This window comes from Prionailurus bengalensis, chromosome E1, assembly GCF_016509475.1.
Source record: "Prionailurus bengalensis isolate Pbe53 chromosome E1, Fcat_Pben_1.1_paternal_pri, whole genome shotgun sequence".
Classification (NCBI taxonomy): Eukaryota; Metazoa; Chordata; class Mammalia; order Carnivora; family Felidae; genus Prionailurus; species Prionailurus bengalensis.
In genome coordinates, this window is record NC_057347.1 from 56,941,348 (window position 1) to 56,967,344 (window position 25,997).

Sequence of the window (25,997 nt, forward strand, 5' to 3'; positions counted from 1 at the left end):
CGTGACTTGATCTCTCTGAGCCCTAGGGTCCCGGTCTGTCAAACGCAGATAATCATACAACCTTCCTCACCATGTGATTCTGAGAATTGAACGAGACGCCCAGCACAGAGGTTGCCATTCGGCAGGGCTCAGGAGACAGGAAAAATGCAGGAAGTTATTACACTGTATGTTAACTAACTAGAATTTAAATAAAAACATTTTAAAAAAAGGGGAGGGGGGGAGTGCAAAAGAGAAGTCCTTCTGGGTGGTCTCCCTGCCTGTGACCCAGCCGCCCCGTCCCAACACGTACACTGGGGACACCTTGCGCATGGAGATCCGGAGACAGACACGAAAATATTTATAGCGACTTCTGGCAAAACACCGGGAGGAGGGGCCAAATGTGCCCCGGCAGAAGAACGGATAAATAAATAGCTATATATTAGCCAGGGGAGGATCAAATAGCTTTAACAACGCGTGGACTCCTGCCACGTACACGATCTGAGCGATTCCCTTGCAAGAGAATATTGAACACGGAGTTTACCTAAACCAAGATCCCGACCAAAGCATGCAACATGCAGTCTATCTTTTTTAAGAAAACCAGAAAGAATAAATGAATGAGTGAATGAATGAATGAATAAAGGAGGGGGACGCCTGGGTGGCTCAGTCGGTTAAGCATGTGACTTCGGCTCGGGTCACGGTCTCACATTTGGTGAGTTCGAGCCCCGCGTGGGGCTCTGTGCTGACAGCTCAGGCCGTGGAGCCTGCTTCGGATTCTGTGTCTCCCTCTCTCTCTCCCTTTCCCCTGCTGGTATTCTCTCCCTCGCTCCCTCTCTCTCTCTCTCAAGAATAAACATTTAAAAAAAAGGACAAAGGGAAAAAAATGAATTTCACAGTGCTGATGAATGTGTTTCTAAGGATAAAACTCTTTGCGAAGGCCAGGGATGATAAACACAGAATTCGGGGCTGCGGCTGGCGGAAGAGGGGACAGGGGAGTCCGGGGTGGGTTGGCTATGCTCTCGCTCTACAGTTCTGGGGCTTTGCAGGTGCTCACTCCATTGTATGCTCACCGCCCACACGTATGTGGCCCAGAGTCTTTTCCATGTCTTAAGATGATTTTTGTTAAGGGGCGCCTGGGAGGCTCAGTCAGGTAAGCACCCAAATCTTGGTTTCGGTTCGGGTCACCATCTTGCGGTTTACGAGTCTGAGCCCCTCGTCGGGCTCTGTGCTGGCAGCGTGGAGCCTACTCGGGATTCTCTCTCTCCCTCTCTCTCCCCGTCTCTCCCTCCCTCTCTCTCAAAATAAATAAATGAAAACACTTTTAAGAAGTCTGAAAAAGATGATTTTTGTTAAGATAAGGGGCAAAGACCTTTTGGAAAGCACTCCTGGCTGGCAGATGAGGGGACGGGGAAGGAGGGTGCAAAGCACGGCCACTTTGGGAAGCAGTTCGGTAACTTCTTAAAAGTGTAATATACACTTGTCCCCAGCATTTCCCCAAGAGAAAGGACCACCTATGTTCATACAGAGACTCATAGGCCAGCAGTATGGCAGCTTTACTCATCGCAGCCCCAAACTGGAACCAGCCCAGCTGTCCGTCAACAGGTGGAGGGGAAAAATAGACGGAGGTCTCTCCGTTCGGTGGGATCCTACCCAGCAATAAAAAGGCACGAGCCGCGAACACGCAAGCAATGGCCGACGGGTGGATGGCCAGCCCGTTGCGCTCAGTGAACATAGCCGGACTCGAGGGGCTGCATACCGTAAGTTTCCGTTTACAGAAGATTCTAGAAAAGGCGAGCTGTGAAAGGAGAGATGGCAGGGTGGTGGTGTCGGGGTGTCTGGGGGATGGGGGAGGGAGTAGAGTCCTTTTATCTGGATCCCGAGCCCAGGATGATCCTGGCTGACACTCGAGCCCATCCTAATCTGTCCCAGGTGTCCTCGGCTTTGCTCCACCGGGAGACCCCAGGGCTTTTTCTTCTAGCTGGAGCTACCCGTCTACCTGTTATAGCCCCCACGCCCACACTCCTCCTCCCGGGTCCTCCAGGAGACGTCACTACCCAGCCCCCAACCCCCAGCCCACCTGGCCGCAGGTGCATCTGCAGTCCCCACAGACAGCAGCCTTGAGTCCAAGCCTGCTTAGACCTCAGACCCCTTCCCTACCTCGGACTGTCCATCTGTCTCCCTGCGACTCACCCCCACCCTGTGCCCGGGGTCACAGAGTCCCACCTAGTGCTTGTAAGACCTCTCATGGGCCACAGACTGGTCATTCAAGGGCAGTCCTCTGCTGGGCTCCTGCCACCTGACTGCACCTGTCTCTGGCTCCTAGTAGAGCCCTCCAGAGGCGGCCTGTGCCCATCCTTACCTCCCCCACAGCTTCCTACCAGGATGTCCTGACCCCACCCCCACCCCAGCGGGGAGCCTGGCCCCAGCCTGGGGTCAACCCGTCCTCGCCCCCCTCTCCCTCTGCTGCAGCAAGGTCTGCTCCGACCGTGTCTCGTAATCCTCCTGGCCTTGCCCTCAGGCCTCCTGTGACCTGTGGGCCCCGCACCCTTCCCCAGACTGGCCCTTCTCTGGCATCCGGGCTTGTACGGAAGGGTCTGGAGTCAGATGCACAGACCTCAGAGCCTGCCCACGTCACCCGTGAGCTCTTGGAGCTCGGTTTCCAAGCTTGGAAAACAGGAGCGGGGACGGATGCCCCAAGAGGCATCATCACAAAGAGCACCCTGCTGAGGTTATTTTGACGCCCGGGGTGGCAGGCGCGCCCCGGGCCCCCACACCAGAACGCGCGTGTCCCCAGGGCGCTGCCGCTGGCCTCACCTCTTCCTGTACAAAGTCACGGTCTGGCTCATCCAGTGCCGCCGGGGCCGCCCGGGTATCCGTGGGGCCAGGGGTCACCTGGGTGGTGGGGGAGGAAGCAGACCTCTGCGAGAGGTTTGGGGGCCTCGCAAGGCTGGGGTGGGGGGTTGCATAAGCACACTCTGCTGTCTGTGAAGCACACACTGGCTGTAGCTCCGCCCCCCCCCCCTTTGCTGCCCGGAACAGCACGTCGCGATGGGTGAGGCTTTAATGAAAGCGGTCAGGCATCTGTAACAGTGGCTGTCTCCCAAATTAGGAGATATTTAGCAATTATTCCCGGGGAATGTGCCCCGGGTAGGTGAATCCCTTTTTGTAACAACTGTGGGGCGGGGGAGGGGGTCTTTGCACCTGAGAGGGAGTTTCCCAGCATCCTCTAGGCTATGATGGTCAATGACAGGGCATTCGTTTCCTGGAGACCGGGAGGCGGCTTCTGCCTGGGCTTTCTTCCCAGACGAGCAAAGGTTTGGTGACCCTTGGGCCCTGGCCAGGTTGTAGAGCGCCAGAAGATACCAGAGAGGGCACCTTTGGGCTCAGAACCCAGAGATCCGGGTGCGAGTCCTGCCTTTACAACACGTGCTGGCTCTGGGACTTTTTAGCAAGTCCCTGCCTCTCTGCCCCATCGGGGTCTGTGAAATGAATGAAGACATCACAGGTTCCTGGGAAGAAGAGAGGACAAGAGATGAGATAAAAGGAGCAAATACTTTGCAATCTCTCAGGCTCCAGACCCGTGAAACACGGCCATCACGTGATCGTACCGGCACGTTCCAGAACATTCCTATTTACAGTCCCGCCCCTTCCCTGGTGCGGGGCTTTTGCACATTAGCATCGATCGTCTGGGCTCCCAACACTGAGGATGGCCGGGTGTTCAAAAACGAACAAATAGGCCTCCCAGGAACTCCAAGCAAAGGTCGGCACTGTGGTTCTGGCGGTCCGTGGCCAAGAGGGTGCAATCCTGGCCAAGTCATTAACCACGTGGGCCTCCGGCTTCCTCACTGGAAACACGGCGATCATAATCACCGGCCAGTTTACAGTCCAGAGAAGGCGGAAGGATGGAATGTGGTAGGACCAGGGCACCGTGAGCCTAAAACTTACCAGCATTTCACACGGAAAGGTCCCAGGACAGAGTCTGGCCCCCGGCAGCCACCAGCCCCAGGCCCCTCCGTCCCTAAGCGGCCGGGAGATCGTCTGGACAGACAGCTGCACTTTCCCAAGATCCCGCAGCCCTGTGTGTTCATGTGCTTAAGACCCAGGCCTCTTATCTTCCAGGGCTTGTATCAACATCCACACTTTGGCTGTTATTATCGCTGGCAATTTTTTCTCTAAAATTTATTAAAGATATACCATAGGCCAGGCACTATTCTAGGCACCCCTCAGCCATCGTCATATCGATTCCTCACAGTAGCCCTACAAAATCCATTGTTTATTGTAACCGGTGTTGTTGTTTTTCCTATTTAACAGATGAGGACATAGGCACAGAGAGGTTGAGAGATCTCTCCAAGGCCACACAGCTCTATGGCCCCAGGTCTGTGTCCCCACAGAGCATGTGGCTCTGACCATTGCACCACACTGCCTCCTACCCCGCAAACCCTTGTGGCCACTCTGACGGCTCGGCACATCCGGCCACCCTGGCTGGAGCGGGGGACACCGGATACGTGGAGGGGGAGGGGGTCACTGCTGATCTAGCCTCTCCAGAGTTCAGGATCTGCCCTTCCTCCCCTGCCTCTTTGCCATCCGCCCTGCCACCACACAGCCACGTCGCCCTGGTATCTGCCCCTCCGCTCTCGAGGTCCTGTTTCCACGAGAAGGGTGCAAAGGGGCCAACTCTGGCTGGTGACAGGAATGCATTATCGCCACCGCTCAGATCACTTCTCTGTCCACCGGTGGGTCCTAAGCCCCTATGCTGCACCAGGCGCCGTTCTGGGAGCCCGAGGTGTAGCCGGAAAGAAGCTGGCGGGGCCCGCCTTCAGGGAGCTGGTGTTCTGGAAGGGTGCTGGGTCCCCCACGGCCCGAGGCAGACCCTGGCTGTCCGTGGCTGCCAGACACGTGGTCCAAGAGACGGGACGGAGGGAGAGCCGGGACCCGGCGGTGCCCACCTGCCCCTCCAGCAGGACCAGGGTGCAGGAGAGGGTCAGCCCCGGGTGGGGGAGGAGGAGGTGAGCCGAGCAAGCAGCAGCGGGAGGACGAGTGAAGCCCGTAGCTCGGCGACGTGGCTGCTGGGTCGTGCGGGGCTGGCCGGGATGGCCCTGGGCCCCGGGGAGCCCCCTAGGCCGGTGGCCATGGCCTCCGCCGGGCAGCCTGGGTGATGGGACGGACCAGCCCCCCCGCCACATGTGGGCCGCGCTCCCCACTCTGCCGGCGGCGGAGGCGGGGGTGGATTCCTGCCTGGCGACAGCCGCCAAGACTCGGTGCCAGAAGTGGCCCCTCCCACACGGTCTCAGTGCCGGGCTTTGCAAACGCAGGAAACTGCCAGCTTGGGCTCCACGCTCCCGCCAAGAAGAGTTGGCTCGTCGCGTGGGACGGTGCGAGCGAGCGGCGGTGTGCGTGGCTGACCCGCCGGGGAGCGGCACCCTGAGTCCGGCCAGGAGACGCCCACTCACCAGTGCCCACGGTGGGGGGTGGGGAGGAACCGACCCCCGAGGGCCCATGGCCTGCTGGTCCCGTGGATCCGTGGCCTGGAAGGCTGGCGGGAGCGTCACCGTTTCTGTCCAGCCCCAGGCTGCCGATTCCGCCTGCAGGAGCCCATCCACGGGGCTCTGCTCAAGACGCTCCCCAGGAAAGACCCCTCCCCTCCGTGCAGGGCCCCCAGGAAGGGGCCCACCCTTGGCCGTCCAGGGCCGGAGCCTCAGTGTCCAGGAGCTCCCCCTCCCCACCACCAGCAGAGGAAGCCTTCATTCCCCCCCACCCGCGGACGGCCTGCGGACACGGGTAAAACTCTCCTCTGTCCCCAGTTTTTCTCCCAAGTAGTTTTTGGTCCATGGACACTAGACAGCCTCAAAGCAAGAACCCAGCACTGGATGAGGGAGGGGTCTGGGGACAGACGAGCATCAAAAATCACGTTCTGGGGGCTCCTGGGTGGCTCAGTCGGATAAGCGTCCGACTTCGGCTTGGGTCACGATCTCACGGTCCGTGGGTTCCAGCCCCGCGTCGGGCTCTGTGCTGACAGCTTGGGGCCTGGAGCCTGCTTCCGATTCTGTGTCTCCCTCTCTCTCTGCCCCTCCCCCACTCATGCTCTGTCTCTGTCTCAGAAATAAATAAACATAAAAAAAAATGGTTAAGACGGTGGGGCGCCTGGGTGGCTCAGTCGGGTAAGCGTCCGACTTCGGCTCAGGTCACAATCTCACGGTTCGTGGGTTCGAGCCCCACATCGGGCTCTGGGCTGACAGCTCAGAGCCTGGAGCCTGCTTCGGATTCTGTGCCTCCCTCTCTCTCTGCCTCTCCTCTGCTCATGCTCTCTCTCTCTCTCTCTCTCAAAGATAAATAAACATTAAAAAAAAATCACATTCCCCTTCAGAAGGTGCAGGCAGGCATGGCGGGCTTGCTCTGGGCGGTGGGGTGGGTCAGATGCGTCCCTTCCAGAACCTGACTTATCACCGAAGCAGGACTGCTCGCATTCCAGCCAGCAATGGGTTTAGAAACCAAAAAAGCCCGATCGTGCCTCCACCCTTGGCCCACAGCACATCCCCATCCTGGAGATGCATCCAGCCCAGAGGACCACGGGGAACCCCCCCCCCAACCCAGGATGGGGACATCTGGCTCATGGGGGATGTTGTCACCTGGAGGGGCCTGCACCCCGCTGTCAATGTGATTTCCAAGCTAGAAATTGAGATACATCAGGCATTGATGGGTTTGATCTGATGTGAAAAGCACTGTAAAGACGTTGCAGCCAAGCCGTGGGTTCGGGAAATCGTGCGTGGAAATGACCACAGCTGCGTGAAACCCGCTCTGGAGCCCGCTTCTCGGGGGTCCCCGGGGGCCCACGGAGGGGCCTGGGTGGCACAGGATGCCAGGGACAGAGGCCGCACCGAGGCTCCTCACCCTGGACTCCGTGTAGCCCCCTGCCTGTGTCTGCCTTTGCGGCCAGACCGCCCCGGGAGCCTCGTTCGTGGGTCAGCACGCCCCTTGTCCCCCCGATGGGACATGGCAGGCGTCCCTGCTGTGCGGGAGGTCCCCGAGAGCAGGCCCTGCCTCAGGCTTCTCTGTGTCTTTCTCTGCACTTGGAAGGGGAGGGGGGCCACCCAGTTGGTGGTCCAGTGAGGGTTGGACACCTTGAAAATGGAAAAGGACTCACTCTCCGTGGTGACCACAAAGACAAAGACAGGGAGAGAGTAAGAAGGCAGCGTCTCCACCCTGCCCTTTCTAACAGCCTCCCCGCCCTGCCCTCCTTCCCCTTCCTTCCCCCGCCCTCCTCTCCCCTCCTCAGAGTTACAAAGACAGAGCCCGGTGATGCATCCGGCTGGAGAGAGAGATATTTGGCTCAGCAGGGGTCTCAGGGAACACCCCTCCCACTCGCGCCCACCCTTGGTCACAGACCAGCCCTCTCTGTGCCCAGGGCTCCTTCAGACCTCTCAGATCCAGCCAGGGAGGCTTGGGGCTGATTATCACTGAACCAGGGATGCTCCGATTGGGTGGGTGCAGCCGCGTGGGCCCCAGGCTCCAAGGTTAATGTGCTGGGGGCCCAGGGGGCCTCACCCACACTGCCCCTCTCCTATGGGTCCCAGGTTAGCTCTGACCCTGACCTGGAAAGCATTTCGAAATGTGACCCTCTGCCAGCTCCCCCAAACGCTGGTGGAGAGGAGGAGGGAGCAGAGGGCCCCCCCGGGACCTCACGCACCTGCAGCCAGCACCCCAGCCCCCTTGTCCCCTCCGCTGCCCCCCTCCTCTGCGCTCCAGGATCGGCGGGGGCACAAGCTGTGCGGACCCCTGCCCCCAAGCCCTGGCTCCCGACCCCTCCCCCACTCTCCCCGGAGCTCTCTGCCTCGCTGACTGCAAATGATAGCAGCACAAGCTAGCACAAGCGGGGGGGGGGGGGGGGGTTCTCTCTCTTTTAGTCAAAATCAATGACAATGACAGAGTTATAAGGCGAGCCGTGGGGAGGAAGAAGAAACGCCTGGTGTCAAAATTGATCCAGGAGGCACTTAGAGGAGCCTATTAGGATTTCAGTCGCCTTAGGGTGTGCTGCTCGGCACAGAGGGGCGTGATGTCAGCGAAACCTCAAGCAGGCAGGCAGCCTTCTTCCACGGCGCACCTGTCATTAATGTGGAAGGCGGAACATCGCAGCTATTAGTCTGGGGCGGGGGGGACACGGTGGCGATGTCTCAGTCACACGAGGGGGACGGGAAAGCTCCACCAGGAGACGTAAAAACGCCGTCTTGGGGAGGGGAGAAGGGGAAGCCCCGAGTGGGCAGCCGGGGCGTTGCTGGGTGTCTCGGGGCCGCCGAGAACCAAACCTGTGCCACACTCGGGGGCTGATCCTCGCTGGTACGGGGGGGTCCGGACAGACCCAGGCTGAAGCCGGGATGGCCAGCTGCTGCCAGAGGGGGTCTCGCTGTCCTCCTCCTGTTGTCCTCCCTGGCAGGAGGCCAGCACGCCAGGCGAGGCAGCGCCTGGGGCTCGCCACGCTCCTCCCCCTGAGCTGCACTGGCTCCCGTGCTCCCCAAAGAGAGGAAGGCAGCGGAGGATGAGGGTGTTGCTGGGGCCCCCACTGTCTGTTGGGGAGAAGACCGGGGTAGCTCAGGACGTAGAGCCTTGACGGGGATGACCCCAAGGGACGCAGAGGGTGCCTGCGTCACGGAGCCGAGTAGAATGAGGGATAGAAGCACGGGCAGCGGGCACCGGTGTGGCGGAGCGGGGCGGAGGGCGGGGGAGTGCGGGTGAGTTTGTTGGCCCCGAAGCAAACACCCGAACACAGCACCTTCCTCCCCAGCACCCACCACACCCACCTTCATCGGGCGCCCTGTGGGCACCTTCTCCTGACGCTGGTCACCATGACCATAATGGTTCCGTGATGGTACAAGGCAGTGCCTCCGGGATCAGGGTGTTTGGGGTGGGCCCCACCCTTGAGGGGCACGTGTCTGCAGCGTGCCCAGCACCCTCCAGGCTTTGCTGGGCGGCCTCGCCGAACCCACATCGCCAGCTGGGCGGGGGGTGGGGGGGAGGAGCTTTCTGGTCCCCAAGTCACCGATACCGGCGAAGCCCGGTGCAGACAAGGTCAAGAAACCGCCCAGGGATCACAGAGCTCGAAGCAAGTGGCAAGGTTGGAGTTTGAACCCGGTGCCTTACGGTTTCCCTCCCTTCCACCCCCGCCCCCCAACAAAAGCTAACTCTGCGTGACTCACCCCACAAGTTTGTGTCGTGAGTCTCCCTCCGGAAGCGAAGCCCAAGGAGCACCGGGAAGGCTGGGACGGCCTCGGTGTGGGATCGCGTGTGGCTAATATTCCCGTTAAATAAATACATTTTGCTAATTGGATTACTCAGACAGTATAATATACTACTGGATTTCCAACACGATGCTAATAAATTGTGTGAAGAACTTAATCATGTTAGCATCCTGAAAGCTTGTAAGAGATGAAATTAGAGAATCAGGCAAAGTTGACATCCAGGGCTTTGGTGAGGCTTTCACGCCCGCGGAGTTTCCAGGAGCTTCCCTGCGCAGGTGCCCTGGGTGCGGAGAGGGGGGAGGGGAGAATGGACACTCGGCCAGGACGTGAGAGCCGCTGTACCCCCTCGTCCTGGGATGGATCCGGGGGCTGGAGGTGGTGGAGGGAGGGGAGGAAGGTTCCTTGGTGAATAAAGGCCGCCCCCACCCCCCTTGCATCAGCCCTCACACTCCGCCTTCACCCACCAGAAGTCCACGGTGAGGGCAGGGCAGGGCCAGGGGGCTGTGGTTCCCCTTAAGGGTCCACGCAAATGGACGACAGCACCCAGAGCCCGGCAGCCACCTCCCTGCCCTCTGCGTGTCCTTTCCGCGGAGACTTGCCTCTTCCAGATGCCTTTCAAGATGTTTCCACCCCCAGAGACCCCGGGCCGCGGCAGCCACAGAGAGGTTGTGACAAGGGGCCTTCGGTTTTGAGCCAGGTGGCTGAGACTAGACCCTCTCCTCTGCGTTGACCCCCCTCCCGGGGGCTCCAGAGAGAGATGCGCCCTCTTTCCCTCCCCTATCCGGAAACAGGGTAGTCGGTGTTGAATTAACATTGGTAACAGACTTGCCCGGTGGAGACCAGAATCTGAGCGCTCTTGACCTCTGCATCGCTGACCTGACCCCGCCCCCTCCTCCGTCCACCAGGAGGGGCTGAGGCAGGGGACTTCTGCTGGAGACACAACAAAATCTGCCATCCCACCGAGCGCACAAAGGTCAAAGGACGAGGCAGACCCTCCAGGGACACGTGGGTGGCTCAGTGGCCCAAGCGTCTGACTCTTGATCTCAGGGTGGTGAGTTCAAGTCCGGGGTCCAGCTCCCCACTGGGCATGAAGCTTCCCCGAAAAAAAAAAAAAGGCAGATCCATCGCACACGCACACACACACGCACAGGCGCGCGTGTTCACGCGATTGTGGGCATACACGGGCCTGAAAGCAGCCCGCAAAGAGGGCCATCTCTTTGATGACCAGAACCTCATTAGAATAATAACCGGTTTCCGTGGCAGCCCTCGCGGGTAGTATGGCAAATGTCTCCCCAACTCTTCGGGCCCCAGAGCAACAGTTTCCACGATTCTAATTAGCAGAGCAAAATCCAGTTAAGCAGGGAGAATGAAAGGACCCTCCTCTTGCTTGATTAGCCAAAAAACAGTTTGTGCAGCAGGCAGTTCCAGAAGTCCAAAGAAGGCCACGATGAGGGATGCCCGCCCCACGTGGCGAGGAGCGCCCGCCGGCCTCCACACCCTCCATACGGCGCCCCTCGCCCAAGCAACCCACTTCCCACTGCCACGCATGCCCGCAGCCACACGCATCTCACCCACGAGCTCACAGACCCACCCATCCATCCGTTCGTGCAACAAGCCTCAGCCCATGCAGCGGGCTCTCTGCTCTGCGCCCCACCCCGTGTAAGTCTTGCTCGGTTTATTCAACACACGCGTGACGCTGGCCTTCCGTGTGCCTCTGCTAACCGGTGAGGGTGTAAGACCGGAACGAGGCAGCCCCGTCTTCAAGAACGTTACGACCAGGATGCAGCGGCCACGTCCTAGGAGGCAGAGCCCGCGAATGGTTCGGAGGGTGCCCGTCTCTTCTGTGGGGCAGGTGGGCACCACGCGTACGTAGGCGCCGGGAGATAAAGTCCCCGCAGGAGAGACATGAGGGGGACACTCGGCAGGACGGGGGCATCGAGTCAGGGACGACGCGGCAGGAGGTGGGGCTGAGCCTTTGCGGCCGGCTGGAAGGAACCGGGGAGGACACCACGGTCCTCTCCAGGTGAGGGTGGCGGGCAGAGACCGGGACCCAGGTCCAGACGGGAAGTGAGGGGCAGAGAACCTGACTACCTGGACACGAGGAGGGAAGGGTGGCTCGGGAGGGGAGGGGAGGACCACAGTGACGGGATGGCTTGAGGCCACCTGACGGGGCAGCCCTGGGAAGAAACAGCCTCTCACATAACTCGCGCATGTGGGTCACGGCCTCCTGCACCGCCTGTCTATTCAGAGCTATGCCCCCATCTGTGCCAGCTACGGGGGGTGGGGGTGGGTGGGAAAGAGGCACACACAACCCCCACCGCTGGCAGACAGATGCAAAGGCACACGCACCCAGATTCATGGGAACCAGGATGAGAAACCCAACGCCACGAGCTGAGCGACCTCCCCCATCTCCGCCTGGGGAACAGGTGTCCGGGCTGAAAGGCAGCCTTAGCCACCGGTTCTGAGGTTCCACCGCCAAACCCCCTCCCCGTCTGGCCCAAGTCTGTGCGCGTCCTCGCAAGTGGATCTTACAGGGTGTCCAGGGGAAGCGGGGACAACCAGGCATCGTCTCCCCCCTCCCAAGAGCCCGTGCACCCCGCACTCGGATCCCCCTGCGTTCCTCTGCCCCTTTGCCGCGCAGCTCGGCGCTGTTCCTGGTCACCCAGTCCCGGCGGGGTGCAGACAGGCTTTGTCTCTGGACCTTCCGAGGGCGTGGTCTCACTCGGTGCTCCTGCCTGAAGAACAGAGCTCACCGGGAGCAAGTCACACAATTCGCTTCCAAAGCGAAGGTTGGAACTTGACGTGTTCCCGGGCCCTTCGCGTCCTACGCCTTTCTCAGCACCTAACACGAGGCTCTCGGGTGCACGCTGAATGAATCAGTGAGTGAATGAATGAATGAATGAATGAACCAAGCAGTCCCCTACCTCCCCCTCTCCTCCTGGGTGTAAGGCGTACTCAGCGCTTTCTCATTAATAAGCATTTCCGGGGGCGCCTGGGTGGCTCAGTTGGTTGAGCGTCTGACTCTTGGTTTCGGCTCAGGTCATGGTCTCACGGTTCGTGGGTTCGAGCCCCACATCGGGCTCTGTGCTGACAGTGCGGAGCCTGCTTAGGATTCTCTCTCTCCCTCTCTCTCTCTGCCCCTCCTCTCCCACTGTCTCTCTTTCAAAAATAATAATAATAATAATAAGCATTTCCAGGTCCATCATCACATTTGCACCTTACGAGCACGGTGATGTGTTTCCAGTCTAGAACAAGGACGTGTAAAATCTTAGTTTCCTTGGACTCCTTCATGCTTCCTTCTTCCTGGTCATTTCTGTGTCTCTCCTTTGAAATTTCCATTCTTGACGTGACCTTCTGATGATGTCTTTGTGGAGTGGGCAAGGCCGAGGGAACCACAAAGCCATTCAAATGCCACCTCCTTCTCCACCTGCAGTCCAGCTCTTGGATGGCGGGGTAGGACCGGGGAGGGACAGGAGGGTCTCTTGGTCTCCACTCTGCCCAAGCCTGGGCGGCTCAGCCAGGGCAGAAGGAATCCAGGGGTAAGTGGAGAGGGGTCTCGGTGACAGAGATACCAGGCAGTGATGTTATTTGCTGCGACAGGAGGTAAGATAATAATGGAGAGATTTCCGCCCCAGGCTCCAGGTTGGAATCTACAATCACTAAGAAGGGAGAGGAAAGGAAGGGAGGCAGACGTGTCTGGGAGGAGAGGAGCGTCCCCGGGACCGGTAGCAGTGTGTGTAAAGCTCAGAGAGCAGAGAGAGCTCGGAGAAATCCAGGGTGGCCAGAGTAGAGGACAAGCAGCCCGAGGCAGTGGAGAGCCGGCAGGGGCCGAGACAACAGCCGGCTTCTACGAGCTCACCAGAGCCGACGCTTGAACCGCCGGGAATTTTGTGCACTGGTGGTTAAACCCAGCCGTTTTTAAAAATTTTAAGTGTATAGGGGCGCCTGGGTGTCCCAGTCGGTGAAGTGTCCGGCTCTTGACTTCAGCTCAGGTCATGATCTCACAGTTCGTGCATTCGAGCCCCACCTCGGGCTCTGTGCCGACAGCTGTGAGTCTGCTTGAGATTCTCTCTGTCTCTCACTCTCCCTCTCTCTGTCTCTCTGTCTCTGCCCCTCCTCCGCTCATGCTCCCTCTCAAAATAAACACACATTAACAAATTTAATCATATAAACTTACAATTAAATAAAATGTGTTGAAAACAATGGTCATAAAAACTCCAAACTCTCCCACTTACTAATTATTTGGCTACATTTTTATGTGTAGCTACGCCCTAATATTTCTTTTTTCTTATTCGTATTTCTTGCATCGGTACGGTGGAAATATTAAATAATGGTGAGCACCACACCTTTCTTTCCACTCCACGCTCAGTGACGTCATGCCCTCAGTTTGAAACTGGTTGCGAGGAGAGGATGTTCACCGCGGAAACTGGCAAACTCCGCAAGTCAGGGCTTGATGTACGCGGTGTTCCTGATCGTCTAGACTCGAGAAAGCAGTCGAGAGAACGTTGATCAGACGATTCAACTTTAAACGGGTTTATTGCCATTACGTTGTGAACGTCACCAAAAAAAAAGATTGTCCGGGGGTGGGGGGGGTGCGGTTGGACCACAAGTACAGATATAAGGAACTCGGCAAAAATCAGCACAAAGCATTCCGAGCATCACTTGGCTGGATGGAATTGGCAACAAGGAATATCGCAGACCTTATTATCGTCTGTAAATTCGTGCCTCGCACAAACTTAGAATTCTTCTCAGTAAAACGTGTAATAAACACGTTCACACACGCGCGCACACACATGCACACGCACTGGTTTTTCGGAGAACAGGTTGTCAGGCGTTCGTCAGCACACCGCGGTCCGGGAACCGCGTTAGGTGTAGAGGGTTTGCGCTGGATTAAGAGGCTATCGCTGAAGGGGCGCCTGGGTGGCTCAGTCGGTGAGCCTGCTTTAAAAAAAGAAAAAATTATCCATTTTTTGAGACAGCGAGCGTGAACAGGGGAGGGGCAGAGAGAGAGGGAGGCACAGAATCCGAAGCAACTCCAGGCTCCGAGCTGTCAGCACGGAGCCCGACGCGGGGCTCGAACCCACGAACCGCGAGATCGTGACCTGAGCCGAAGTCGGACGCTCAACCGACGGAGCCCCCCAGGAGCCCCCAGAATGTGATTTGTAATGCTCTTCTGTCCCCAGACCCCGCCGTCTTCCGCAGCGGCCGATGTTCGGAAGAAGCTTCTTTGCCCGGTGGCGACTCGCAGGCCGCGGGGCCTCGCGCCCTGTGCCCGCCGCCACAGCGAGAGGCCGGCAGCCAATTCGGCGCATTGTCCGAAGCCCCTGCGTGGTGCCACTGCCACGCTCCTTCGAGCCTTTCAGCAGAGAATCCGCGCCCTCGGCCCCTCTGAAGTGCGAGAGACGGATGGCTGATCCGCCGAGGAATTGTGCTCTACAAGGTTAAGCGTGTTTGCCCAAGAAATACGGATAATGCTCTCATCGCGTGTGACCTTTACTGTATGTGGAACACTGTCCGTGACAAAAATGCCGTCTTTTAAATGGTTTTCACACCAGGGTATCCGGCCATTAATCATGGTGCGTGCGAGTGCCCGTGGCTGCCTAGGAAATCCTGGAGCCCGCCTCCGATGCCGGGCCTTCGCTCCATTATCGCGGCCACGGCCCCGTGGCGTCCTGGGCCGCGAGGACTCCCCGAGGGCGCGTTCTCCACGTCCCCGGTGGCAGCGACTTCGGGCCCCCGGAGCTGGCGAAGACCTCGTTCTTGGTGCCTCTGCTGAGGCTGTGTGTCGAGCGTCAATGGCATCTGTGATGCTCCCTGTTCCTCCCTCTCCTGCTGGAAGCCTGGGTATTGTTCAGGGCTTGGGGTGGGAGGGGGGCTGGCCGGCTCCTGCCTCCCCCCTGCACGCCTAATTGGAGGAAGGGCCAGCTACAGAATTCAGGATATTCGCTTCCACAAAGACATTCTCTGATGTCAGCCGGGAACATCTGCGCGGTCCAATTAGGTAGCCGCCAGCCACACGTGGCTCGCAAGCCCTCGGAACAAAGCTTCTCCTAATGACGGGGGCTGTGATGGGACACACGGGCCGATTTCAAAGCCTGGTCCCAATGACACATGCAAAATATGTTCTTAGGGCGTTTGCAAGCTGATTCCACGACGACGTGCCAGTGTTTCGGATACGTTGGGTGAAATAAAGCATAGTATCAGATTTAATTTCACCTCTTTCTTTTTGCGTGTTGAACGTGGCTACTCGAACGTTTAAAACCCCAGACGTGGCTCGCGTCTACTGCTGTCAGGCGCGCAGCTATAGGCCAAACCCAGGCTCCAGGCAGAGACCTGGCCTGGGTGTGGGGAAGACAGATGGGGAACAGAAGAGAGGGCCAGCCCCCCGCCGCCCCGCTGAGTTCTCCTTTGGAAGGGACGGGAGATGACCTCGGCAGGGAGCAGACAGTGGGTGTCCACCCCAAGCAACCAGCAGCGCCCCTCCGGGAGATGTTCAGCTCTCCCCTGCCTGGCATTTTGATGCATACACCTGTCCGGGCCAGTTCTTAAAATGACCAGGAGACGAACACTCAGCTGCTGGACGACCGAGACGAGGAGCTTCCTGACGCGTCCTGGATGTTTCCCAGGCCACATCCAAGTGTAACCCAGTTTCCATCACCGTCCAAAAAAGTGCTTGGGGTCCCCGCCCTGTGACCATGACAGCGTTTCTCCACCGGGGTCACGCTGGGGCCGACTCACGCCCAAACGGAGGGGAAGCGCCTTCCAGGGCCGAGGGCTGCTGGGCTTACCCGTGGTGGGGGGCCTGCTGTCCGCTCTCTCCGAGGGATTTGCCTGGCAGGCTTTTTGGAGCGTCCCCGATTGCCCGACGTTCTGCACGCTGAGGGTGCAGACACGGAGATGCCCACCCTGCCCCGGCAGGGCATGTTAACTGATCATTGCAAACACGGGGGTGCGTGACGGGAGGCCCATGAGCTACGTGGGGGTATTTAGCCCCACCTGAGGATCTTTGAAAAGACCAATTACAAGCACACAGGAAGGTAGGGGCGGGAAGGACATTCTGGGCCAGGGCGTTCTGGGAGCCCATCTCGGAGGAATGTGGCAAAGTTAACTGTGGGGAGTACAAGCGGGGCGGCCGGGGGACCCCGAGAAGTTTGGCTTCAGTGGACTAGAACGGTCAAGGCAGGGAGTGGCAGGAGACAAAGCTGGAAGAGATGGGGGTTGGGACGCAGGGGCAGGGGGACCTTGAACGCCACACCCAGGGATCCACCTTTCCCCTGGAGGCAACGAGGCAGCACTGAGGGGCTCCGAGCTGGGGCAGAGGAGGCCAGATTTAGAATTTTCCATGAACTGTTCTGGTGGCAGGCGCTTGGAGTTGAATTAACACCAAAGGGACAATGTAGGTGCCTGAACTCGGACACTGGAATTAGGAATTAGGAATAGAGAAGAGGCAAAGGTCCAAGAAATATTTAAAAGATGTAATTGATGTAAAAGAATAAAATAAAATAAAAAGGGTCGGGGGGGGGCGCCTGGGTGGCTCAGTCGGTTAAGCGTCTGACTTCGGCTCGGGTCATGATCTCACTGTTTGTGGGTTTGAGCCCCGCGTCGGGCTCTGTGCTGATGGCTCGGAGCCTGGAGCCGGCTTCGGATTCTGTGTCTCCTTCTCTCTCTGCCCTTCCCCCACTTGTACTCGGTCTCTCTCTGTCTCTCAAAAATAAATAAATGTAAAAAAAAATTTTTTTTTCCCAAGATGTAATTGGTCAGACTTGATGTCAGATTCAACGTGGGGGTCAAAGGAGCCCACCTTGGGGGCGTCTCCTAGAGGTTGGCTCTGGTTTCCAAACAAGAGAAAAGCAGAGTCAAGCCTCCAATAAAACCCGGAGGCAGAAACCACGTCCGCCAATGATGCGTCCGGGGCTCGAACCGCCTCGCAGCCACCCACTGGCCGCCCGCTGACCTCTGGCTGGCGGTCAGGCGGCCCAGGGCACAGGGGTGACTCTGGGACTGCCCACAGCAGCAGGTCAAACCCAGCTAAGTACCTAAATAAAGATGTGATTTTAATGATGATTGAGTTGAAGCACCTCATTAATTTCATGTGCGGGGTGGGGACCGCCGGGTCGCGCTTCCCGAAACTCACTGTTTGCCTGGCCCCAAGACATCCCCGTGCGACGTCTGGTTGGGTCTAATTTAAGTATGTAAATTTAATGGTTCAGTAAGTAAAATGCCTTTATTGTTTGGAATGGTTTGTGCTATAATTTATGGGCTCGGCTGGTTCATTTGATGGGTCTCTCTGATGGAGAAGGTGATGGCCCAGGAGCAGCTATTATTACAAAGAACTCAGGGCAAGTGTGGAGAAAAATTCAGCCCCGCAGTCTGGAACGTCATAGTCCCAGCCTGCTGGAGCAGACCGGTGGCCAGACAGGCACCAGCACGGGCACTCTGGCCCGGGAGAGGCCAGCTGCGAACAGCCAGGGCGGGTGCGGCCTTGGACCCTCCGGAGGGTCAGCGGGCAGGAGCCTGGATTCCCGGGTTTTAAGAGGCATCCGAAGCGGGAGCGCTCAGAACGGGCAAGAGTCTACACATTTTAGAGTTCCTCCACGCACTTCCTGACCCGACCCTACACGCGATTTCTCTCCTCCTCCAAACACACACGCACGCCTTGCCTGCTGGCCAGGGGGCAATGGTGAGGGGTGGGGGCCGGCAGGGCTGAGAGATGACGGGCTGGTGGGCAGAGCAGGGGGCAACCCCAGGGCGGAGGTCAGCCGGAGCACCAGGAGCACCTGTTTCTCTGTCTCCCTGGGAAAGATGCCAACACATAGCGATGGGACGACGGGGTCTGGGAGGCAGGGGCTCCGAGGATTTAGGCGGGAAGCCAGCGCAGGTAGAAACTTGATCTTCCTTCTGTTTGCCCAAGATAATTGGTGAGTTGGCCCGAGCACTCCCCAGCCCGACGGCAAGGAAAGGGTGAGCAGGGGACTACGGGCCAACGTGGGCCGCCCATCAGTTCCTCCATCCTCCCTGCCCTCGGACCTCTTTCCACCTCTCCCCCCGCCGCGGCCCCATCCTCTTGGAGAGCCCCACCCCCTAAGAAGCCAGTACTGAGAACCGGGTCCAGAGAAAACTACTGGTTTCTCTGCTTCCATTGTGTTGCTCTGGTCCTGGGTAAACTGAGTTCTCACGGGAAGAAAATCTGGTAAAACCTGGAGTCAGGGGAGCCTGCTAAGAGGGTGAGTTCTGGAAGTCCTGTTAAAGAAGATTTGATCTTTAGGGTGTGAGGCTCTGAGGACGCGGCTCATGACATGTGACAGTGGATCGCACCTCCCGAAGGAAGGGTGGATTGTGAGAGGGGCCGAGAACGTGTGGCCCTCCCAGCCGTCAGCTCCAGCTGGCAGCTGCCCATTCCAGAGGAGCCTACTGAGGACCCTGCTGAACTGAGCACCCCCCGCCCCTTCTCTCTTCCAGGTCCTGGTTCTCTCCCTCATCAGGTTTCATCCCACCCTCTCCCTCGAGATGGTCCCTATCAGGGTAGGGATAAATAACCATGGCCACCTCTCAATTTTCCACGGCTGATTATCCACTTTGTGGATTATCTAAAGCCAATTTTTTGCTTCTAGACCAGCATTATCGCACCCACCGGCCCTCCCCGCCCCACCTGAAGGGGAAATACTCAAAGGGGAAGTCTGCTCATCTGCGACTCAGCCTCAGAATTAAAAAAAAAAAAAAAAAGCATTTCGGAGAGGGACCCAGACCACAGCGGCGGAACATGGGTGCTGTTCCCACGAGATAAACACCTGGGATTTTGCCTCACGCGCCTTGCTGATCCCCGTTAACAGGATAAGAACAGCGTGCTAAAACGAAGCTGCCTCCATATTGCTTCCACTTCGCTTCTCCCCGTGGGGAGACAGCCCCCCAAAACAGACTGATGATTGCAAACTGCTTCTGTCCGTGTTCACAACCACGAGGACCTGCTGGTGTCCACTGCGGGACCGAGCCCGTTCAGGAGGTGAAAATCTATGGAGACAGAAAGACAGAACCCACGCATTGTGGCTGGATCCCCAGGGAGGGGACTCCGAGGCCAGGAAAGGACAGCAAGTCACTTAATCAAGAGGGGAGGGCAGAGGGTAGCAGTGGGGAGCGAGGACCGGAGGGAGCCTATGGAAATACCTCATTCATACGATTGTCACGATTGTCACCGAGGGCGAACAGAGCTCCAGCAGCAAGTTCCAGGAGACAGAGAGGCCCGTCCTGGAGCCCGAGAGGTTATCCACCAACTCCCTGCACACCCTGGGTGGAGGGCTGCTTCCGGGGCATCAGTCCTCAGCACTTCTGGCCGATGACTCTACCTAGAAGGATCCTGACTCAGACAGCGAGTCCGGGCATAAGAGCAAACAGAGGTCAATGTCAAGGGGCTCTGAGTGGGGCACCAACAGGGTCTGCTACACCATTTTAATAGGAAATTATTCCCAAGGCCATGCAGCTAATGGCAGATGGAGAGCCTTCTCCAAAGCCCAGCACCACCCCCGCCCCCCACACCATGAGGATCCCCTGCCCGGCGGTGTCCCCGGTGGGCCTGCTTCTGTGGGCTCCCCACGACACGCAGCTCCCGGGTCAGAGGGCACAGCAGCATTCCTGCTGACTCTCCCGTTGCTCCGTCACCCCTCGTGGCGCCAAGGGATGACATCACAGCACCAAGGTCGAAGGCCAGGGACATGGAGAGAGATTGACCTTGAAAATACTGGTTTTTTCCATTGACACAACGAAGGCCGGCTGGAAGAAACATCCTGGAGAACTGGAGCCCTCACACCTGCTGCCAGGGACTGAAAAGGGGGTACGGCCGCTGGCGAAACCAGTTGAAAAGAATTGAAAACGGGTGTTCACAGCAGCACCATGGACAACGGCCAAAGATGGAAACGCCCCAAAGGTCCATCCACGAAAGAATGGATAAGCAGAGTGCGGCCAGTCCACACACTGGAGTGTTGTTTCGGCCACGGAGAAGAGCGGAGTTCTGGTCCCTGCGGCCACATGGATGGACCTTGGCTCCTTTACGGGCAGTAACGGCCCCTGTTGTACGACCCCATTTGCATGAAGTGTCTAGAGTGGGAGAAATCTATGGAGACAGAGGGCAGATTCCTGGTTGCCGGGGCTGGAGGGGGACCCCTTTATCGCGGGGTTTCCTCTTCGGGGGGTGAAAACGTTTGGGACCTAGGCAGGGGTGATGGTGGCGCAACATCATGAGCGTACTAAATACCACTGCAAGGTATTTTAAATCGTCAACATGGTAATTTTGCGTAATGTGTCTTTTACCGCAATAAAAAAAAAAAAAAAATAGCCACCCACCCCAGAAGAAGGGAGAGGTGGCAGTGAGATTATAAACATTTACTGCACGTAATTCAGAATGAGAAACCGTGATTCTTTTTCACACCCGGAACGGAGCCCGGGGACAAACCCAAACCAATAATAATAAAATAATAAGACCTAACAGCTGTGGGAATAAAATCGTCTCTTTGGCTCACATGTGGATAATCGAGAGTTAACTCTTAATAAAATAAAACGCAGGAGCAGTGGGAATGAGGATTATCTCCTTAGCCAACTGCCAGAGACCATATTCATAAAATAATGAATCATAAAATTATTTCCTTTATTTTATTGTACAAGACGTAATTGTAGCTGGGCTGTTCCCCAACTTCCAGGGGAAGGTTATTGTCAATCAAGATGAAAAGTGTCATAATTTAAGTCTGTCCCTGCCTGACGGGAAGGTCCATATGGGTCTCTAAGCGAGGCGCGTGGTGGCAGGCACGTGGAGCCGTGATTGACATAGTCGCCGGCAGACCAGCTTCCTCCTGGACCTTCGGGGACCACGTGGACCGGATGGTCACTTGGACGAGTCCTGGAAAGAGATGAAAGAAAGGAGGAGCATCCCCACCCAGCGAACCTTGGGGGGAGAGATTACAGTGACAGAACATGGGAAAATAATTGATTTCCCCTTTTCTCCCCTGCGGCTGCCTAAAGCTGGAACCTTGGGAGCAAATAATACAGCCTGGAAGTCTGGGGGTCAGTTGCATCCGGTTTTGCCATCGCTGCATTGCTGTGGTTGCGTTTTGTTTCTTGTTTTGGTTTTTTGTTTGTTTGTTTGTTTCGTCTGATATCGGGAAGTTTGTTTGGTTTTGCAAGGATGCTTACAGGGGACCGGGCATTAAAGGGGGAACCTGTACTCAGCCGGGGCTCGAGGATATACTGCCAGAAGGCAATGCGACTTCAGCCAGAGGCAACCCCGGGCGAGAGAGATCCTCGAAGCAGGACGTCCCCGGTACGTCCGGTGTCCCGAGTTGCAGACAGAGCCTCCCCGGAGACTCCCCCAGACATCCCCGTGCAAGACGGGGCAACCCTCCTTCGCCCCTTCCTGGATCGTGTGCAGGCTTACTCTTCTCAGAACGAACAGAACCGGTCCGGCAAGGCACGCACAAGCAAGCAGCCTGTCTCGTCCCCGCTCCCTCCGGGTCCCGGGAGGCCGGCCGAGTTTCTCCCGGGAAATCAGAATATTGGGGAGGCTGCGGGCATTTCCGAGGACAACAGCAGAAGGTTGCAGACAGCGCATGCCCACCACCCACACCCTCACACACACACACGCACACGCACACGCACACGCACGCACACTCTCTCCAACCCTCTCTACTCTCGGGAGCCCCCACACACCTCATTGGCATCCAGTCCCATTAACTGATTGCTTCTCCCGCCGTAATATTCTGGGCTGTTCAGCAAACCTCCTTCTTTTGTTTCTGCTTCCCCGCTGTCCTTTGGAGAGAGGCCGGTGTTGATTAATATTAACGCTCTGCCCGAACCTCCTTCCTCTTCTCGGCAGAGGCATGGATCAATTGGCATAAAGCAAGGATGGGCATCACTATGGAGGGCAGAAGGAGCAGATGCTGGGGTCTTTGGGTGGCCGAGATTTGACATCTTTTTTCTCCCCCGAACCTCCTGGTCCGCCCGCCCAGACCGGGCTTCAAGCGAGCGGCTGGAGGGGCTTTGCTGCTAGGATGCACTGCTCTGTGCCCAAAGCCACCGAATTACCTCTGAAACAATATGATGATCAGCTGGGCAGGGCCGGGGCGCCAGCCTGGGGTGGCGGCAGGCCCCGGGGTCCCCTGCCTGCTCTCCCTCCCCTCCCCCTCCACTCCTCCCCTCTCTCCTCCCTCCGCCCCACCCCTCCTTTCCTCTCCCCAGAGCTGCTGTAACTGACATTTTCCATGTGACAGGTTCTGTTTTCCCTGCCTCCGGTTGCCAAGGAAACAAGCAGCCAGGGAGCCGTTAGCGGCCTTTTTAAGGGGCCCTGGACATAAACAGCACTTCCCATCATGGGAGCCGGGCACAGAGGTTGAAAAACACAAAACAATACAGAAGAGGGGGCTAACGTAGAAAAAAAGAAGTCGGGGGGGAAGGGTTCCTCCCCCCCCCCCCAACCACCACCGGGTTAATGGGAGAACGAAGGATGGAAGACAGATCCCAGAGAGATGTACACTCTTCTGGACAAAACCAGCCACCTTCCCGAAAGGTCTGCTGCTCTCCTTGATGTCCAGAAAAGCAGACACCTGGCCCCCAGCCCTGACGTCTTCGCTGAGACCAGAAACCTACTCGGGACTGTGGCTCCAATGAGCTGTGGGGGCGGGGGTGGAAATCCTCGGGCTGAAAAGATGCTTTTCCGGAGGCAGGAGGGGCCATGCAGACCTAGCCTCGGGGGAAGGTTAGGGGTTCTTGCTTCTCAGGGCACCCTTGCTTCTGCATAAATGGGGGTAGAGGGGCAGGCGTTTGGGAGAAAATGGCCGAAGAGCAAGGGGGCAGAGGGGAGGGCGCCCCCTCTTTCAGGAAGCCAGCTGGGATTTGAGTAAGACAGAGACACCTCCTCAAAGCAGCCACTTCCCCAGCCTCGTTGTTTGTACACACGCGTGTGGTGCGTGAGCCTAACCATGGAGGTTCGCGTGAGCGAGTCTCGGTGGACCCAGCCCTCTGCAGGCTTGGGGAGAAGACTGTTTATCTGCAGACCGCCCAAGGCAGCGCCCTCTGGTTTCCCTCCAGTGTCTCCTTCCCCTCCGCCCTCACCCCGACCCCAGCACAGGAGTGACAGTTGGCTGCTCTTCACCAGCCTGTACCTGTGTCCACCCAGAAGCCTCTGTCCCACCCACACGCCCAGTTAACCAAGCACTGGTGCACGGATAAACCGAATTTCCCTCCATGATGAATAATCGTTAGCTACTGTTTGTTCTCTGCTCGTTGCTCCTTGTTTCCACGGCATTAAACGTGTATCATTAAACATCTTTCTATCCTGTCTTTAATGATTTCAAATGCCCTCCCCTCTCTGGGTTTCAGGTCCAGACCTTTCCTCCTGGATGCGCCCTGGTCCTCTACACTCTGTAGACTCAGACCGGAGCTCGCTGTCTCCCACACCCTTCCCCGGAAGTCCCTAAGTCAAAGCCTCAGGGTGGCCCATCCTCCTCCCCCGCCCCCTTAGCTCGAAGGGACTGTCAGCACATCTGTCAACTTTGGATTCTGTCTCTTGAGTGTTTCTGACCCCCTCTCCTATCGCCACCCCTCCTGCTTCTAGCATTTTCCCTGAGTTATGACGGCTGCCTCACCGGCATCCCGTCTCCTTCCTGTCCACCAAGGCCGCTGCCACCCATGGGATCTCTCCTCACACGAACCTGCCCCCACCCCTGGAAATTCGTACTTGAGAGCACCTGATGCAAACTCCTTAGCCAGGCACTCATCACCCTTTGCCTTCTGACCTTGACTCAGCCTCCCGGATCCTTCTCCTGCCTGTGCCCTGGCCCCTCACCCTTTCACACCTCCGTTGCTCCAGCCTGGAAGTTTCCGCCTCCTTATCCTGGCTCTGCTTAGCAACGCCCACCCTCGAAATGCCACCTCCGACCAGAGTCTCACCTGCCCTCCCAGGTCAAATTGGGACCCCCTCCGTGCTGCCCTCACCTCTTCTGTAGAGCCTCCCCTGAGGTCCGGCCCAGGTTTGTTGTGTCCTCGAAGGGCTGAAGACCATTTGCGGGCTGACAACTGACCTACACCCAATAGCACACATGCTATGTGCATAGAGGTGCATATGCCTGTCCTTTCTTTGTCCCCAGGATGGGCCCCTGGAGGGCGAAGACAGACCTCCTTGTAACAGAGAGGCCCCGTGGTAGCATCTTGAACAGCACCCGCACGTGGCTCGCCTGTCCACGCGTAGGACAACGTCCCCGCATGACAGACGATCGTCGAGTTGAGAGGCGAGCCTCCTTGAAATGCCTCTGCTGAACATCTTCATGGTGAAATGTTGGAAACATTTTAAAGGGTTCAAAATGGATTCGGCTTTCTTCATTAACAGCAAGGAGGGAGAGGAGAATAACACGTGGTCCACAACCCCACAACCCAGATGCCCCTTTCAGATGTTTCTTGAAAAGGAGCAATTCTCCTTAAAAAGCGAATTCACAGCACGTGTTGAGAGATGGTCAGTCTCCAGACACGGGGGAAGCGGCCCGGGATCGTTTGCAACGTGGCCCAGCGGCGGGCGAACGGACTGAAGCATACGCGAGAGGGGACGCCGGACATGGGCAGCGGTGGCACTGGCCCGAGGGAGGGGTGTCCCCAGAGCCCGAGCCGGCTGGGGGGGCGGAAGGAGACAGCTACCAGGCAGGGAGACGGGAGCGCTCAAGTTTCTGCATCTGGGAGCCAGAAAGCTGCTAAGTGCACAGCGTAGTTGGGAAAAATCTCACTTGATCTCACAAAGGAGGCTGAAAAGAGGCAGCCAGGCGACCCTGAGAGGTTGTGAGTGGCAGGTAAGCCGGGGAGGGCAGGAAACACTTGCGTTGGGCAGAGGGCTCGTGAGTGTTTCAACTTCATGTTGTTATGCTATTTATAAATGTTTTTAAACCTCAGGACCGTCGCAATAGAACCGTTGTGAGATCAGGTGCAAGAGGCCGAGGGCCCGAACCAGGTCGGGGACAGGCGTGCCGATGTGAATATGCACACCCGACAGAGGCCAGGTGCAGTGTCGACCCCCGGGACCAGGCGGCTGGGAGGATGTGGGGAGGTGGTGCTGGGACAGCCTGACCATGGTGTGGATCGCGTTGGAGGAGGCCCTCGAGGACCAGCCACCAGTTCCCGCCTCATCATCTCGCGGGGATTCAGGCCGGGCCTGGCCAAGCGGCGGGCAATCGGCAACTTCTCCTGCGATGCCCAACACTGTTGAATAACAGAGCGAGTGAGTTCTGAGTCGGTGGTTTGGGGGTAACCCAGAGAGTCTCTGGGGCCCCAGCCACCCTTTCCCGGCGGTCTGCTCCTTGGGCAGAGGCTCGCTGTGGGGTCCGGCTCGGACCTGAAGCCCCCCTCCCCGGGTGTCTGTGATGGGGCATCTCAGCACAAGGTCTGTGTGTGTGCTGGGGGGTCAGGGTTGTCCCGTGGGCCTCCCGAGAATGCGAGGCATCCAGAGAGGGGTGAAACCGTCTGAGCCGATGACGCAGGGATTACGAGGGCCCACCCACCTCTGTGCATGGTTCCGACCCCCAGAAACCTCCTGCTTTCTTTCCAGGAGCAAAGGCAACTGATCTGTCACGAATGACGAGTTCATCCCAGGAGGCCGGGCCGATCCCGGGTCCAGGCGGCCGAACCCCAGGGAGAGGATTACCAGGCGTCTCATATGCGTCACCGCCTTTAATTTGCTGGAGAGCGTTCCCCCCCCTTTCAGTTTACTTTGTCCTCTCGGCAACCCTGCAAGACAAGCAGGGAAAACTTGGCTTCACCCTCCCCTTATGT

At 57.8% G+C, this 25,997-nt stretch overlaps 2 long non-coding RNA genes across 2 annotated transcripts; one reads left to right on the forward strand and one right to left on the reverse strand.

Moving 5' to 3' along the window:
• Window positions 1-20,832: 20,832 nt before the first annotated feature.
• Window positions 20,833-22,389, reverse strand: LOC122486156. Its single transcript, XR_006298029.1, has 4 exons — window positions 22,272-22,389; window positions 21,897-22,101; window positions 21,625-21,751; window positions 20,833-21,090 (listed from the first exon to the last, which is right to left on the reverse strand). It is a non-coding gene; the product is annotated as an uncharacterized LOC122486156 (long non-coding RNA).
• A 54-nt stretch (window positions 22,390-22,443) lies between these two features.
• LOC122486163 lies at window positions 22,444-23,512 on the forward strand. Its single transcript, XR_006298039.1, has 2 exons — window positions 22,444-22,941; window positions 23,274-23,512. It is a non-coding gene; the product is annotated as an uncharacterized LOC122486163 (long non-coding RNA).
• The last annotated feature ends 2,485 nt before the right edge of the window (window positions 23,513-25,997 follow it).